The following is an 18,996-nucleotide window of genomic DNA, read 5'->3' as shown; positions in this document are numbered from 1 at the left end:
GGAATTCCGACGTGTAGGACTTCAAGAACACCTGAAAGTACCTCTTTTTAGGTTTGGAATTTGCCATTGCACCGCGAAGCCACCGCAACCAGGGGAATGCTATGATTACACGTGTAACAAACACAGACGCTGCACTTCTCGCCTCGAAACTGGCCGAAACAGAGGCCCAACCACGTCTGAACACGCCAAACCAACATGCGCCGCCAAACACACAAACAAAGGCTTTGGGCTTTGGATTGATTTTGGATATGTGGTCACCGGATAGACGGATAGTAAAAACCACAACGCTGCCGTGGACGGCACCTATCGCCCTCTTGTGGCAGTGTGAGGTACCGCCAGCAACGGTTTTACGAAAAAAATGTTTAAAAAAATAGAAATGAAAAAAGTATCTTTTTTTCGTAAACTTTGAAGCAAGATTCGTAAAATCGTAGAATTAGTCCCAATTCATACATTTTACAAAAAATTCGGAAGAGTTGGCAGGTTTGCACCGGTCTTCTGTTAGGGACACGAGACTCTCAGGTCGCAAGCCCACGTCTGGCATGCACGTGAGTTCCAGAAAGTTATTCTTTATGGCCGAAGGGCATTTAACTCTCAAACTATTACGCCCCATAGTGTATCTCGCTCCTCCTTGGTAACAAAGCTCTCTGTAGCAGTCCCCGAGAAAACTCGACTTTCACCGAGAAAGTCCAGGAGAAGCGCAAACTGTCGTGCCGAGACGTAGCGACCTAGCTTGCGCTTCTTAGCGTTGTCGGCCACAACTGTCTTCGCAACGTAAAGGGTTGTAGTTAACGTTGATTGTATTCATTATTTCAGTACATTAGGTACTAATTCATGCAACCAGATTTCAGGAATATATTTTTTAATTTTGTCTCATGCTATTCATTTTGCCAACTTAAAAATAATATTTTTACTGTTATACTCACCGCGGTGTTTTGAGATTCTCAGTGGGGACACTTTAAGGGAAAAATCCCGATAGAGTTTCAACTCAGTCGTGCGTGTTGACAGACGTCACAATGGAGTTGGTTCGCCGGTGGAGTTTGCCAAAGATGGAGATGAAGCTGCTCCCATTGGCAATCCCACGAAGGAGATTTACCACTGCTTCTTTCAGCATAGACAGACGGGCGATGAGGTCAGAGGGGATGCACCTACCGAAGAAGCTGCATCACAGAGGCTAGCCTCACCACGTCATGTCATGGCCCTGCTCTTTTCAGCATGTTATTTATTATATTGCGCCAGAAAGCCAGCGACATCAGTACCTGGGCTAGTTGGTGCCACTGATCTCTGTTGTAGTAAGCTGGATCACGGATCGAGGCTCGTCTTAATAGGGAGGAGTGGTGCCACCAGCGCCCATCACTTGACATTGGCTAATGCATAAAACTCTATGGGAAAGACAAAGAAAAGTGACGTTCCCCCTCTCGTAAACTGTTGTCGTCACTGAATCTTTTGGCTGCTGTCGGGAAGCCTGTCAAATAGCTAGTGCACAAACATTAAAACTGACAACCCTCGCGGTTGTTATATAGAAATGTTTTGTTGTCGAGAGTGACTCTACTGGGCAAAAAATGTACAGCAGCTCACTGAGAAGAGAGTTACCTAGAGGTACCTCGGAGTCGGTGGCGATTTCAATGAGTCGGGTTTAGCAGGTGACAAGCTTGAAGGCTCTGCTATGATTTCGCTCACTCCAAGAAAGACGCTGCCAATATGGAACTTTGTTGATGTTCAGCAACTTCTGGGCTCCCCCACGACGGCATTATTGACAGCAAGTTTATTTGTTCACTCCACCACGAGAGCAAGCTTGCCAGATCAGCCATGGGTGCTATAGCACAATATTTTAATGGGCATTCGAATGCTTGAGAAATCGCAATTCAACCTCCAAACACACAATAAAATTATTGCAGCACATCGTAAAATACATGCCTTCGAACACTGTGTAGAAGCTTTAATTTCCTTCTTTTGTGTGTTTCTCCCATAGACTTGCGTGTATACACGACTTGCATTGACGTCACATCAGCCACCATTGCTGCGGACCATTCTCCAGTGCCCGTACCTTCCGGAGCACACATTTAGGACCAATGAATTTCTTCCTCTCGGAGAACTTTGCGGAGAAGAACAGATTCGATGCTGCCAAAATGTATGTTCCAGAGGGTACGGGCACAGGAATGGTATGGAGCCATATGACGTCCCGTGCAAGGCACGTATTGCTTGGTGCCAAGCAATGGCTGCCGGTGGCGCCACCGACAGACTTCCGATTTGAATCCAGCCTACTACAATAGAGACCAGTGGTTGGTCCACGCTTCAAGAAAATTGGTCTATGCGTAGGTTTACTCAGCTGCACAAATTTCCGTAGAACTATGGCAGCAGTTGAAGAAACGTTTAGGGTTCCTGCCACATGACAATGTTGGATGCGCAAGAAGCAAATGCCCGTGGCTCAGAGTCCGGTAGAGGCAAATGTGCAGCCCTCCCCGTCGCAACCTCCGAGGCGGAGTTGCGGAATTGCACACAACTGTTTTTAACACTTCGACAAGTCGCGCGAGCGAGTTGCGTGAACTGCTCGTGCCGCAGAGCACGTGAGCTCAGCAGCTGTCCAGAGTGATGAGCGAAGATTGTGGAATCAGGGCTGCCGAAGCGGCATGTACAGCCGTTACGATGAGACAGGAGCACGTCGCTTTGAAGAAAGCAGGCCAGCAGATAAGAAAGGACGTGGTTGCACACTGCACAGTTCTGACGTCACCCGTGATAGAGTTTTCGTGTCATCGACCTCCAGACCAAGCGGGCAGAGCTATACGTAGAAACCATGGTGTAATACGCCACGTCCTGTCCAGTTCTCCCTTCTTTTTCGTCTCTGTTGTTTTGGTGTTTTACATCATGATGCAAAACCAACTAGCCCAACCAGCCATCCTTATACACCTTTCCAAAAAACACCCAACCCCAGGGGCAACAAACTGTTTTCGAGCCCAGTCACTGAGTTTGAGGCTAGACTCTCACCAGCGTCCCTCCTAACCCTAACCGAGTGGACTGTGATGTCAATAGGCGCAGCCTGTGTAGGCGCAGTTTCAAACACTGCTGGCGGATAAATTATCGTCGTTTCCCGCTATATTTTGTGTTTCATGCTACATGTATTTTCCCGAGGACATTGAGAAAGCATTGTCCCACATTTAAAAAAAAAAAAAAAAAAACTAAACTATTTTTGTTGGGTACGCGCGCGACAGAACGAGTTCGATTGGAATGTATAGTTCTAGTTGTTTGTGTTTATTTCTTACGATAAGCTTTGACGGCGCCGCAGGATTCACCGCATGTGAAACGACAAAGCGCTTTGCTGTTAAAAATAAATTGCAACAGAAGAGGGCCGAAAGGCATGCATTTTTCATGCTCACAAATAACGTGTTTACCGATGGACAGGACACGGACATACAATTGAGGAAGTGGTAACATTCAAACAATATATCGTACGTACCACACGATGCAGCGTTATCCGAAAAGAATTTATTTGAGAAAGATCTCAAATAACACAGTCACAGTCGACGACAGTCACATCTTGATGATCGGACGGAATCAGAGATGACTTCGTCTTGGGGCCCGTTTTGGGAAGAGCTACCTTTTCTCATAACCGCACCAAAGCAAAGAAACAAACGCGACTGACCCGTTTCTCACCCCAACCCGGACAGCTATATTTGGAGACGACTGAGGATTCTACGCGGATTATCTCTGGGAGGGGGAAGAACAATGTTTGCAAAATCGCGTCGAGGGTCGTTCGACGTCCTTCACCTCCTTCCTTTCCCGTGAATGTCGAGCAGAAAAGCTTGAATGGCAGGTACTTACCAGCCTTATTTATCACAGTGGAAGATAACACAAAAAGGGTACGCAGCACGCATAAAAAAAATTAAGTGGAAACTTTCAAGAGGGGCGAGAAAACATTGAATGCAAAACCGCAAAAACGTAGGTAGAGAACCACGCCGAGCGGGTCTTCACAGTCCCAGAGGGTGGCAGAAAATTTCTAGCTGATAGAGGGCGCGAGAGTCGCACCAGCCGCATCAGCATCAGCAACATGGCAGTGGCCTAGGAGCGTTTTTTGGAAAGGTGTATACATAGAAAGAGTTTGGCCATTCATTGGAAAGTATAGGAAGCAAATGAAGAGGCGCCATTGGCCGAAAGCGGGCTGGGCGTGTCCCAGGGCGTCTTCACAGATTTGAATGTGGCCAGCCAGAAGCCGCAAATAATACCCTGGCAGTGGTCGCGAGAAACAAAATTAATAAGTGCGTCGGACTAACCCTTGGCGAATGAAAACATGATGCATGTGATTGTACTATCACGGTCATACAAAATCAATATCTAGGAGAACGGTCGACATGATCTGTATGCCAGGCGTCTGAGCCACGTCCGAGCGGTCAGACTCTGTCCGAGCAAAACGGAGTTCGAGCGGGACATTCGATTCTTACACCTTTTTGCACGATCATAATCGAAGCATCACGTAGACTATATTTTCACAGTGTTGCCAGATTGGGCTATATATAGCCAAATTGGGCTACATTTTTTTCTAGTTGGCGTCAAAATTTCGCGTTTGGCTATGTGGCTATTTTTGGGCTATATCTAAGGGTGCGGCGAACTCTTGACGAACCTCCGGTTCGACGTCGAACTTTGAGGTTCGATTAGTTAATTTTCGAACTTCTAGTCAGTTTCGAAAAAAAAAATTGTTTATCTTTTGGCTAGTTGAGAGGAGAGAGAGGAAGGAGGATGGCTTCAAACTTCTACAAACGTCGGGGTTTTCACAATGCGCAGAGAAGCAATGCTAGCAGAGTTCAAGCGGTCTCCCCACAGCGCAGTGAAGCAAATCAAACAAACAAATTGCACTGTTTTTACAGGTCCAGTAGCGCGTCTTCTACCCGGACGTAGACTGAACTCTCCAAACGCAGCTTTGGTGCCCATTGCGAAAATTCTTAGGCATCGCCAACTTTAAGAAATGAAACACAATCAAAAATAGTGTGTACCGGAACGGGGGACGCTCATATTCTACACAAAGAAAAATAGACGGGTGGGTTATTGGTAAGAACCTTAGATATAAGGGGTGCTGGTTTGAAACTCCCAGTTCTGGCACTTCTGCTCCTGCATTCTGTTCTTTTACTGTATGGTTATAACTCCCGGGCCTCAGAATACAGCTGTCCATGTATGTTTTCTATTTCTGAAATCCTACAAAGGATGGGTAATTAATTGTTTCAGAAATTTTCATCCTTCTGAAGCATTTTTTTTTTTATTTATCAGGGGACCTAATGCACACAAAAAGTGGCGCATCAGAGGGTTGAAAAAGAGAATTTAACATGTTGTTTTTTGCGCGTATGAAAAATTGTCAATAAAAGGCTTAAGAATCGTTCTTTTTAGTCTTGGCTATTTTGGGCTATATTTATTTTATGGCTTTGGCTATATTTGGGCTATACCTCCCAGCCGTTTGGCGGTTTTTTGGTGGGACCATCTGGCAACACTGTATTTTCAGCCATAAACAGTTACTCTATTAAACTCTTTGGCACAGGTTAAAATGTTTCGCGCTAACACTGCTAGGCGATTATTTGCGGCTTCTGGTTGGCGTGTCAAGCCTTCTATCTGCGTCTCGTACAAGCCCTGGCTCTGCCCGCTTCTCCTATTGACCAAAGTCTCGACGACAGCGCTACCAAGATCGCACGAACGGAAGAGGCCGGCTCTCCGAAGCGCGGCTGCTCGTGGCTTCGTTTGGCTTCGCACGAAACCGAGTGCGAATGAAACGCAAGACATTCTTCTCGCGGCAAGTGCGTGGTTTGAGTGCTGCGGAAGCCACGCTAACGTCGATTGTCCGGTAGATCAGCGCCTTATCACGGCGTGAAACAGCAGGTCAGCGAGGCTAGCGTGTGCCTTCTGCCACACGTGAGTAGACCCACTGACCTGCTGTTTCACGCCGCTATAAAGCGCTGATCCACGGGACAATCGACGTTCGCGCGATATCGTTGGAAAATCTGGAGGCTGTGCCACAAAACAGCTGACGCCGTGTTTAAATCCTATGGGAGCACTATAGTGGAAGTCGCCCTTGTGCAAGATGAAACGAAATACAGCGGCTATTTACGGCATACAGCACACGCTGTCAGGATGTCACGACAAAGAATTTCGGCCCAATGGCTGGGGGAGCCAGTTTTTCGGTGCCTACCTTGTGATGTGAAAGTGTCGCCCTTCGGCCAGTCTTGTCTCGGAGTCGGGGTGTGTCGTAAAGCTGGTGTCTACGACGTGGAACTAGAAGGCCTATGAACTGTGCGAGTAGAACGTCGCACGACTACGCAGGAACAATACAAAATAACTGCGACCGCGAAATGCGAAGCATGGTGCGAAGCGTCGATTGCCGCGGGCACGGCGAAAGACAGCTACGACACTGGATTGGATTGAAAGCCGCAAGTCTGATGTTTCACAACAAACCGTTGCTAGGGGTGTTGCTAAGGGCGAATACACCATCGTTCAAAAATTCGACGTAGAACATAAACGTCTAAAGAAAAATACACTACTTTTATAAAATTCCAGCATGCAGCACTCCGCATTTCGCACCCATGGAACTAGTTAGCCAGGGAGGATTGTGGCATGGTTTCGGTTTCGATTGACAGGTTGACAAGAGTTCATACGCAGAGCAGGCCGTCTACATCACCATGACTCTTGTGACTTGGCAGCGGGTCAGGTGCCCCAACCAAGGGGCTGGCTGGCATCCTGACAGGAGCTGCGAGAGTTTCACAAAACAGCGTTCCTGCAATTATTAAAATAAACAAATGTTACGTGCGTGCTTGACCCAACATATGAGAAACCTAGGAGAGCTGTGAGTATTCAAATATCTATCTCCTAATGCCATGCACAAATGTCTTGCATGAACCATGTGCAAAACTTTCATTTTGTTTCTTGAGTTCTTAATGGTTGGAATGAAAATGCAAATTGTGATGTTGAGCTATAGCGTACAGCAAACTGAGCAGGCGCAGATCAACATATTGGCATGACCGGCATGACACTGCTACGTACAACAGCATGTTCTTGCCCGGTATGTTCAATAGAACCTACGACGGAGCTTGATGGTACTTATATCTCAACTAGAAAAGGAAAATATTAAGAAGAAATTAGAAATTAAGAGGGAGCGCTCCTCCAAGCCCCATAGAGAATACACGCGATTTTCTGCCATTTTACGAAAATTCTCATTTAATAACCGTTACACCGATTTTTTCAAACTTTTTTTGCTATAAAAAGATTGATTCTCCGTCCAACTTGCCCACAGAGCATATTTTTCATAAAAAAATTTAATATATTTTATATTAAATCGTGAAATCGGTCGGAATTGGCTGTTTTGACATGTTTACGTTAGAACGCGTTTTAAAAACCTGTGAATTTTTAACTACAAATGTGTCTTGTGGGATATCTGCGGAATTTAACACGGAATTCAATTATATTAAAATTATAGCTGTAAGTACATCCGTTCTTGAACTACATCGAAAAAACTGAACCAAGGTGTTGTGGCTTGTTTTCCTCGTTTGGACGGTCAAGACTAGTTCGACGAGCGCCGCGTGAGGGCGCCACCATTTCGCCACGCACGCTGCTCTGATTTTGTATTACTCCGCGCGCATGCGCTCTTCAGTAACGCGCTTGTGGTGGTCCAGACTCCAGAGGCGGCAAGACCCGTCCAGACCAGTGTTGCCAGGTCTACTGATTTATCAGTAGATCTACTGATTTCGTTCCGCGTCTACTGATTCACTGAAAAACAAGAAAATGTACTGACTTTTTTTTTAGTAAACATATTAAAAATTTATTATATGGCCCCTTCAGTTCCCAGTGCAGCCCATCAAAGGAAACTCATAATGTCCCAGAATTAAGAACGAAGCACTGGCAAGATGGCCCAGAAGCCCGTCCTATTCGAGTGACGTAGTCGTATATTCATCTATCTATTCACCCAGAGCAGGTTCGGCAGGTTCGATGGTGACATCCGGGCCAGAGCCATATATGGAGAGAGTTTGGCTAGTCTATGATCTCGCCGTAACGTCCCTCTCCCGAGTGAGCCGATCAGCCCGCGGCGCAGAGCGAGAGGTGTTTGCGCATGCGCCTGAACTCTCGGCTGCTCCTATACAATCTACTAGAATAGCTTCAAGTTGAGCGGAGAGAGCCGCAATTTTCATTCATTCGTTCGGCGGAATGCATGGGATCGACATCCAAATTTCAGTTATTTTTTTTTATTTGGCAGGCTGTGGCAAGAAAATGATATAATCCTATTCCTCGGTGGCTTAAAAAGCTAACGAATGAAGTTTCGCCACGTTTGAACGCAAACTTTGGGTCAGGCGAAAAAGAAATAAGCCCGTAGCAGACAACGCGTCAAGGAGGTTAGAAGTACTAGGAGGGGGCACGTTGCAATATTGGTGAAGCCTAGTCATAAAAAGTTTAAACGATTCTGTGCCCAGCGTGACCGCAGATCTCTCTGGCGATTGGTGCGCGTGACATGTCACGTGTGAGATGGATGGTTCATTGTAGAAGGACTCCTTGCAGGCTTGCGCGCGCTCCGTCCGGTAGGTTTTATCAGATCGAAGGCTAGACTGTGGTGTATTCTAGTGGCCCATAGTAAGACGAAGGCTAGCTATGGTCACGTGATGTGGTCACGTTGGCATGGTGAGTGAGGAGAGTAAGGAGGGAAATGAGAAAGAGGCCAGGCGTCAAGCGAGCATGGCTTGTAGAGGCTACGCGGCCGACGTCATGCCCTCTCCTACCCTTCTATTCTCCATGCAACGCGTAGCCTCAACAGTGCTCCGGACCAACAGCGTTGCTTCAAAAACCTTCCACAGCCCAGTGAGGAAAGATGGCAGCATGCAGAGGACTTCCATTGGACATGTTCGTGCGCACTTGCCGGAGCGTCTTGTTTCGGTTTTGTTTCAATAATAGCGACAGGTGAACGTCGCACTGTCGCCTTCATCTGTGATCCCAAAAGTGCCTCAGTCTCGATTCTAAAGAATAATCCTCGAAACAGTCAATAATGACTAAAACAAAAACATTTATGGTGTCATTTTAATTTGTCCTTCATATAAAGTTACTTGAGAACTGGTCTTGTTTTTTTCTTTCATTTTTATTTGTGTTTATTACCATGTTATTTGTTACTCTATACTATTTCTTTGAAGTGTGTATTAATGGAGATAGCAAAACATGGCAAAACACATATTTCGTGGAATCTACTGATTTTTGTGCAAATGTGGGATATTTGTGGGATATCTGCGGAATTTAACACGGAATTCAATTATATTAAAATTATAGCTGTAAGTACATCCGTTCTTTAACTACATCGAAAAACTGCACAATCATTAGAATCCTGTACGCTCCCGAACGACTGGAAGGTGGGAAAGGTGGTTCCTCTGCACAAATCAGGTAACACTCATTGTCCCAATAATTATAGACCCATTTCATTAACCAGTATACCGTGCAAACTCATGGAACATGTCATATACTGTCATATGGTGTCCTTCCTCGAAACTAATTCTTTTTTTAGTATGCATCAACACGGCTTCAGAAAAAATTACTCATGTGAAACTCAACTACTCGCCTTTACTAACGACTTATTCTCTGCTGCAGATCACTTAATCACTGTTGACTGCATTTTCATCGACTTCTCTAAAGCATTCGATAGTGTCTGTCATAGTCTGCTCCTGTATAAATTAAGTAAACTTAACATGGACCCTAATATTTTTAAATGGATAGAATGCTTCTTGTCTAATCGCACGCGATATGTAACCGCCAATGACCATAACTCCCCTCACTGTCCTGTAACGTCCGGTGTCCCGCAGGGGTCAGTGCTAGGGCCCTTGCTTTTTCTTATTTATATTAACGACTTACCTAGCTGCATTTCTTCATCTATAAAACTTTTTGCTGACGACTGTGTTGTTTATCGCAAAATTCTGGAACCTGCTGATCATCATGCTCTTCAGTCTGACCTCGATAACATTTCATTTTGGTGTGACACCTGGCTAATGAAACTTAACCCTGCTAAATGTAAGTCAATGAGAATTGCACGTCATTCAAATTACATCCTACCATGTGACTACTTACTTAACCGTGTTCGCCTAACGCAAGTTTCGTCCTTCAAATATCTTGGCATTATCATTTCTGCTAACCTTTCATGGCAAGATCACGTCAACTACATCACTAGTAATGCTAATCGCGCACTTGGGTATCTACGGCGTAATTTTTCTTTAGCCCCAACTAACTTGAAACTCATACTTTATAAAACTTTAGTGAGGTCAAAGCTTGAATATGCATCATCAATCTGGGACTCTCATATTAACTCCATTATTCTTCAAATAGAAGCCATTCAAAACCGTTCCGCGCGTTTCATCTTCTCAAATTACTTTCGAACTGCCAGTGTCACTTCCATGAAATCTAATCTTAACTTACCCGATCTTTCATTGCGTCGTAAACTATCTCGTCTTTGTCTCTTTCACAAGGTTTATCATTTCAATTCTCTACTCAGTGACTCTCTCTTTCTGCCACCATCGTACATTTCTTCCCGCAGCGACCATCAGTTCAAGGTTGGCGTCCCAAGCAGCCGCACCAATTTGCACTTCCACTCGTTCATTCCCAAAACCTGCACAGACTGGAACCACCTCCCCGCCTCCATCGCTTCAATCACCGACAGCGACCGTTTCAAAAGCGCCATTTGCAACCATTTTTTGTAATCTCCCTGCTGTGTTTATGTTCATGTTGTATTATTATTATTTTTTCTTTTTGCTTCACCACTCCTCTCTGTAATGCTTCGGCCTTGAGAGTAAATAAATGAAATGAAAAAAAGGTGTTGTGGCTTGTTTTCCTCGTTTGGACGGTCAAGACTAGTTCGACGAGCGCCGCGTGAGGGCGCCACCATTTCGCCACGCACGCTGCTCTGATTTTGTATTACTCCGCGCGCATGCGCTCTTCAGTAACGCGCTTGTGGTGGTCCAGAGGCGGCAAGACCCGTCCAGACAGAGTGGTTTTGTTTCTCGGGGTGGGGTGTCAGGCGGATAGCTGTGCGTGTTTTCATAACTAGAAAGGCCGTCCTCGCAGCTATGGGTCCAAAGAGGTATAAATATGGCAAGCGAAAGGTCTCGAAGTCGCAAATAGAGTTTGCACGTAAGCGACCCTCTGCTGAAACTACGGATCGTGAGGTTGAGTCATCGTGTCGTAGTGCTGCGAGAACGAATTGACTCGGGGTGTTGAAGATGCCGCTTGGGAAGCCATGCAACAGGCCGGAGTGGAAGAAGCGAGGCGCACGAAGGAATCTGGCGAGATCGATGCCGAAGGCTATCCGCTTGTTACCGTCGTTGCAGACTGTGCGTGATCAAAGCGATCGTACAGGGACAAGAACGACGCTCCTTCTGGTACGGTAAGTACTACATTTCTTCCTCTAAAAGGGGCGCCAATTTTGATCGTAGATATAATATACATTTCTTTAGAGTGCGTTCGAAAGAAATCCGAAGCATGTTTTTCTCGCCACGAAAATACATTAGTCTCTGTCGCTAGGCTACATTTGGGCGGACGCTGAGCATTTGGCAATGCGTAGTTTATTTTTATGGTGAGATGACCGTGGTTAGAATCCCTCTCTGTTGTATGTGTATCTCTGTGAAAATGCAAGATTTGTTTCGGCAACTGGGGTGACGATTTCTCACGAAGCACTGAAAACAGTTATGCTTTTTGTGTGCCTGTTTTAGTGACCGCTGTTTTATGTACTATACATTCCGAATATACGCGGTGCCATGCAGTCAGTTCGTCAGACGACGTTTTAGACAGCTCGTTTCTTCGAAGCTGCACCTTTTCAAGGATAAATCGTTCCATCGGAAATAGCCGGCGTTTGTTTCATCGATACACCTTGTGACGTTTCGTCTAGTTTTTCTATTATGTGCGTGCTCGCGCTTGCGAACGTAATTGCGCGTCCGTGTCTGCTTGCGTGTGCGCCTGCATGAGCGAGGATGCTTATGTGCGTGCCCCCCGTGCACATGCGTGTTTTCATGCCTACGCGTGAGTATATATACCCGCGTATCTGTGTGCGTGTTATACGTGCATCTGCGTGCGTGTTTGCACGCGTGGGCGTTTGCCTGCTCATAAGTGCGCGTGCCTGTGCGAGTGTGCGCGTGCACGTGCGTGTGTAATTCGTGCGTACGTGTGCGCGGGTGTGCTTGTGCGTGTGTACGTGAATTTGCATCCGTGCCTGCGCGTGCATCCGCGTATCTGTGTTCGCGCATGCGTATGAGTGCCTAATTCGTGCGTGTTTGAGTGGGCGCATGCATACTTGGGCGTACGTGTGCCCAAGTACGCACGTTGTCGGACTTTGCGGGAAAGGTTCGAGAAGCTCGAACCTGGTCGAACTCGTACGTCGGCTGGTTCGCGACACCCTTAGTACTCACGTTGCGGACGGTTGGTGATTGGCCGCTGATAACTTCACCGTAACTTTTTGCTTTATGTTTAGCGCCATTTTTTATATTTCTATTCGTGCTATTGTAATCTTTTGCGATTAAACTCTCTGTACCCTTTCCTTGTGACCTATGAAACGATCTCGAACGCCTCGAACAACAGCGACGCTTGCGTTCGTTCTCGGGGCTAGTAGGCAAGGAGGTTACAAGTATTTATATGACGTCAGACTGCCTTTTGATGCCGAGTCACAACACAGAAGTATGGCCACCGAAGGCAAAAGCAGTTATCCCATTGGCGAGTTTGCTTTGTCTTTCAATTTTCACAACTCTCCCGAATCAGTTTTGCTTTATCGTTTGGTGGTCATGTTTGTGGGCGATGACTCAGCACGTGACTAGACCCTATAACCGTTCATGGTGTTTTTCTCTGTTTTTATTTTTTAGATTGAACGATTCTGCTGCAGTGTGGAACGAACTAAAGCCCCTCGATGTGTTTGCGCTTGTTATGCAAGTAGCGTCAAATGCGCGAGTGCACGTGGCCCATGTCTCGAGCGGCCCTTGGAAGCAAATGGCGGCGCAGCACTGAAATGAGCGGGCCTTGGAAGCGAATGGCGGCGGAGCACCCGCTCATGGCACGTGTCTCGCGCGCTTCCACAACAATGGTTGGCGGTACTTGTAAAAAACGCTTTTATCAAGGGGCTTTAGAACGAACTAGAGCACTATATAGCTCCTACGGAGCAGAGTAGCGCAATCCTTTGAACCTCGTGTTTTGCCGACAAGATGGCCGACAGAGCGGCTCGGCGCGAGTCACGTGGTACTCAGGGTTCCAAGAGGCGGCCCGCCCTATGGGAGAATACATGGAGATCGATACAACACGGCTGATTAAAAAATGAACGGCGAGTTCACACTTTTCAAAACTAGTCTGTCGTGAAGTTAGTAAAGCACTAAACACTTTATCAAAATTTTAATAATATCGGATGCGTGTGCAAATTTTGAGAAGGCAATTTCCAAGGCAATGGCGTTTGAAGCAGACGATTTTTGCTCGCAGCGGAGATGGGCTTTTCGGGTTGGCCGGAGCGGGTCACGTGAATGGTGTGACGTCGCCGTGTCGTCTGCTGCATGATGCCGCTCAGGCAATTTTTTAAAAAAAGTTACGTCCTTGTATGGGACAAAACTTATCGCATATTATTCTAAAATGTTTCATTATTATGTCAAAAATGATTTCCATTCCGCACATCCCCACAAAACTGAAGAAACAACGATTTTCTCACGTTCTCCATGCATTTCTGACCGCAGTTGGAACCTCCGGGCGTTCGCCGCTAGTCGCCGAGAGACGGCGTTCTAGATTGCGCTACTCTGCTCCGAAGGAGCTATATAGTGCTCTAGAACGAACTACACGAAAGTGCTCAACCTTCTATGAAGTCTTCCGAGGAGCAGAACGTGTGGGGATCAGGACTATTGGAAGATATGTTCTCAAGTCATGAAAAACTGCCCGGTCGCCAATCCTTACAAATTGTCTATGAAATACTATAAGAAACAATCAGTGTCGTGAAAAATTGTATAAAAATACTTTGTTGTGCAGTGCTGGTGGCTAGTTGTGATGAAGTAACGAAAGTATATGCCGGTAGTTTGTCATATATGTATTCGATTATGTATTTATTTTTAAAGTACCTAATATACAGTGTTGTTTTTACTTAACTGGAACGTGTTTTTTTTTTAAAAGAGGGGGAGACCCGTCCGCGCGCGTGGAAGACCTGCAGGTGTCTGCGCCCGCGTTTACCCGGCAGGCTTTTGCGGGGAGCAGGCGTTTTTTCTTTTTCTTTTTTGTCTCGCCACCGTGAATAGGGTGCCTTCGTACACATTCGCTTGTGCGGAGTGGCGACATCTCGGCGATTTCACTGCCCGACCTTTTTTTTTTTATTTATTTATTTTATTTTTTTGTTTATGCAGAGCATACGTGCTTTGGCATCTCTCGGTGCGAGCCCGCAATTTTGGCTATAGACGCTTTACAGCAGCTGTGCATGGGCGCCGCCATAACTGACCTTCAGTTTTTGTTCCCTCTTATTCCGTTCGCTTCACTTCATCATTACCACAGCAGGACAGGTTATTGCCATTTTAGATGCTACTGTGTTCTTGAGCCCAGCATAGGCCCTTGTGAAGACCCGTCAACGCCCGCTTCAGTGGCTCGGCATCTCGGTAAGACAAGAGAAGGGCGGCTATGGCGGCTCAATCTGGCGCGTGTGTAAAGCGTCTATAGACGAGCGCGCGAAGACCGCCCTGTTTACAAACACGGTTTTTGCTTTGCCCACACCGGGTGTGGGCACTGCGGAATCGCAGCGTCTCGTTTTTGAAGAGAAGCCGCCTCTGCGTGGTGCGCCGTACTCAAGGCAGCGCCACCGCAGAGGGACGGCGTCGGAGCCGCGTGTCGGTGTATATACTTCGTTTCACGTCATGTGCGAGCGAAGTCAAAGCTAGAAGCGCGAGCCCAAGGCTCCGAGCGTGCCGGCTTCGCACGTGCGTACGTGCACCACAGGCGCTGTTACAAGCAGCATGCTCGCGCTTGTAGCGTTGGCTTCGCTCGCCCATAAGGTGAAACGAACTAGCCTTTTGATACCATATTCCCTCCAGAAGTTAATTTATAAACCGGGTGTTCTTTTTTTTTCTTTTTTTTTTTCTTTCTTTCATTAAACTTTCAAGTTGTATGATAAAGCCTCAAAGGCAATACAATGTCTCTGTCAGTTACTTCAAAATATCTGTATTCCTTGGCAGAGTCCTGCCTTTTCCGTGCGGATACTTCGAAAGTCTGACTGATTATTGAATTCCTGTTGCCCACGAGGATAACAAAGGAATATGTGCAGAGAAAGACGCTTCTTTTGACGCTTACAAAAACAAAAAAGAAAAAAAAAAAAGAAAAACGGTTGCAAAACTTGTCCTCGGATCCCTGGAAAAGGTCAAGACCGCTCAAGATTTTACAACTGACAGCCGTCGAATTCGGAGTTGTTCGGATAAATCCGAATTCGCGATAGTTTCACCGGCGAGTGTTTCACGGAGTTTATAGCATTTGTCCAAAAGTTAAAGTCCCTATCTACAACCTAGGTTAGGGCCCACCAGGTCCAATCACAGACCAGTTATAGGCGCGTGTGCATTAGCGTGCTTTTCTTATACACGCGTCGAAGTAATGCATTACGTGACTGGCTCCCGATTGAACCTAACGGGCCGTGGCGTCGGCTGACGACCATCGCAGGACGAGACGCAATCATAGTGCTAAATTCTTCTCGTTGATAAGACTGAAGGATGTGAATGAAATGTACTGTACTTTTTGCTTGGTGGATGTTTTAATGATTTCGCGTACATAGAGCTGACTATCATGTCATGATTCGTGTGGCACCGAAATCCGGCTGGTGGATTGCTGAAATCATCACCTCATCAACCCTCCCGGAACCCGCTAGGAACCCACTTGCCAGTATTCGTTAGACCCACTGTGTCCGACCAAATCCGATCAACTGCCTCGCGCTTCGACACCAAGGCGGTTTTCGTTTGCAGCGTCTAGGCGATCTGAACCGATTATTTTATCTATACTTCAAATGGTGCAGGTGTCAACGATTTGCAGTGTTGTTCAAGATACTCGACAAAAGTATTTAAGACAAGATAGTAAATACCCAAGTGAGAAATTATTTAGAGTAGTATTCAAGTTACTTTTGCGCCAAACTATTTTGAGTAAAGTGCAAATACTTTGAAAAATAATTGAATTACTTTCGAAGATACTTTATAAGCGCGCGACGAGCTGAAGTTATTACAACTAAATAAAAAAATGGGGGCATCTTGATTATATTAACTTAGCTGAAACGCATATCGTTCGATGACCTCCTAGTGTACACCTCATTTGTTCCCCTAGACACGTGCAAAGGAGAAAGAAAGAACATTTAGTCTTAGTACTTCCCCTTTGGGGACAAACTTCTTCGTACGCCGGAAAAGGTATTTGAGATACTGAGTAGAAGATACTAAGCAATGTAGTTAAGATAGAGTGCTATTTACTCTCAATCGAATGTATCTTCAAGATACCAAAATACCGACAAAAGTATCTTAATTACAGTATCTTGAGTCGAGTATTTGAGATACGTAGAAGCCTTGCTATTTGCTTGTTTCAAGCGAACCTCCTGCCGTCATATTGCTGGCGACACAGGAGAAAAGTGGTTTACCCGCCCTCTTGTTCAACATACCATAAAATACGCAGTATAATTACGAAATATTTACATAAATCTTTACTGACATGCGTATGTACATATACAGAAAGCTGGTGCACAACTGTTGAGGAAACGCACTGGTCGACACTTTTCAATATTTTAAAGATAAAGGTGAAACAAATAAACAGTGGGCGACACCAGTCCAAAATGTATACCTCGGTAAAAAAAGTTCCCGTGTGTCTGTGTTTCCCCAAAGCAATTCGAGAGCCAGTTCTGTAAGCTACGGAGGATGCTCGGCGAATGGCGAAGCCATTGATGTGTCTAGACTGAAAAATAGTCGCCGAGGGGACACTCAGAGGCATGACACGACTGTTGTCTGTCCGTCATAAAGACATCGTTTTTAGAGCGAAACAATAATTCGGATTCGCCATTCGCCGAGCTTCCCCCGCAGATTACAGAGATTGATCCTCTACTCTAGGAAAAGTAGACGCGCAGGAAGTTGTGCGAGGAAAGAAAAAAGGTAGCGAGTGGCGAATATTTGTGATTGCGTGTGCCGGAAAAATATAAAAAGAACCTGAACAATACTTAAAAATTAAAAATCTCGACCAGCCAGCAGACTTCACTGAGGCCTGCATTTTCATTTTCGGAAATTTCGGCAAACTCCAGTCGTGTGGCTTTAGCCCCATAACTTTTGCAACTGTGAATCCATGGGCGTCAATCAACGCCAGGCCGCTTCGTCATCCATAGCCCAAAAGCGACGTTCACGGCGCCCACCAGGATACCAGCCAAGGTCGCTGTACTGGGGCCACCCGATACGTGATACTTGTCCGCCGCCAGCAGGCCTTTTTTCGTCTTTTTTCTCTCGGTCGAGGCAGGGCCGGCATTTGGAGTGGGCGACCTATGCAGTTGCACCGGGCGCCATTCATAGAGGGGCGCCGAAAGGGCCGCCAGGTCATGCAGGGCTCAAACCTCGAGGGGATAAAATCAAAAACAAAAAACGACCGCATCGCCGTTTGGCATTTCGGCCGCAAAACCAACGACTAAGTTCTAGTTATAATTGGCGTCCATCAACCCGCAGCCACCTGTGAATGTTGTTTTGCTATAGAGAACCTCTCCCCCCGGTGAGAATCAAAGCGTCATTGAATGAGTCATGAACGACTGGGCAAGCGGTCACCTCCGCACAGCTCTCAAATTACGAGCGGAGCAAAACCTGACTGGCAAAAAGCGATGGAGCCAGCATGCAGCACTCTTAGCGCAACTTACTAAACGGTGGCGCCAAACCCATCGGCGAGCAAATCAGTGTGTCCGAGCGAGTCACGGGACAAAATAGTATTGGAACGGAGTTTTGCTCTTAGTTATCACGTGCTTCGCTCAGAGTCTCTGATTGGCTCGCAGAAAACGTAGGCTTCACCCTTTGCCAAGTTATTCTGAGCCGAAGAATGACTTCGCTCAGTAGGTCTCTCTTTCTTTTTTTTGTGTGTAAGCGACCAGCGACGACTACGGACTTCCAATGCCGATCAGTGTTGCCATTTCAAAATTCAGAAACTCGCCACAAAAATCCCGAAAACCGCGAAAAACATATAAATTTATAATGTTGCGCAAGAATGGCCGCATCACTGCAGGCAAACCTGGTGTCCGACATGAAGCTCTAACTCTTGCAGTTCAGTTTCTCGTTTACATTGTTGTGTGGTACGACATTCTTTTTACAAGTTAATGTTGTAAGCGAGAACATGCAATGCAAAACGAAGGACATCGTAGCAACCACCCAGCTGATGGAAGCATGCAGCGATTGCATCGACAATTATCGCGATGTCGGGTACTGCAACTGGCAACTGCGAACGGTCTTCCCGAGAGCATGGGTATTGACAGTGCGACGAAACCGGCCCCTCGACTGCGGCGGAAAAAGCGCCAGTTCTGTTATGAGTGCCAGGACGAGGTTGATGATGTCGAGACAAAATTCAAGCGAGAGTTCTTCTACGAGATGGTTCACACCGTGAGATGTCGATTGAAGAACGCTTCACACGGATGGAGCAGCACGTGAGCTTCTGGGGGTTCCTTTAGGGCCTCACCCGACTTCCCGACAAAGCGGAATGTCTTAAACTTTGCCAATGCCTTGACCATGCATGCACTCAGAGTCTGGGACACCTAGAAAGTGCAGACATCGACGGTACAGATCTCTGCGAGGAGCTGATCTAACTATGCAGCCTGCTGCCCACTGGATGCAGTGCTCGCCAGGACGTCCTCCAGTTCATTCTGGACAACCATCTATGTAACAAATTCCCTCATACGTGGGTGTCATTGAGAATCCTCCTCCCTTTGCCAATGTCAATGGCCACCGCTGAGAGGAGTTTCTAAAATTAAAGCTTATTAAGACATACCTAAGATCAACCATGGCAGATGACAGGATATCGTCATTGGCA

At 46.3% G+C, this 18,996-nt stretch overlaps 1 protein-coding gene across 1 annotated transcript in view; it reads right to left on the bottom strand.

Annotated features, from left to right (window-relative positions):
* The window catches only part of LOC120836067, a 96,395-nt gene that overhangs the window by 22,519 nt on the left and 54,880 nt on the right, over positions 1–18,996 (bottom strand). The window lies entirely within an intron of this gene.

This window comes from Ixodes scapularis, unplaced genomic scaffold (genome assembly GCF_016920785.2).
Source record: "Ixodes scapularis isolate PalLabHiFi unplaced genomic scaffold, ASM1692078v2 ptg000247l_1___fragment_3__unscaffolded, whole genome shotgun sequence".
NCBI classification, from domain to species: domain Eukaryota; kingdom Metazoa; phylum Arthropoda; class Arachnida; order Ixodida; family Ixodidae; genus Ixodes; species Ixodes scapularis.
The sequence above is the reverse complement of the archived record's forward strand: the minus strand, read 5'-3'. Positions and strand labels throughout refer to the sequence as shown.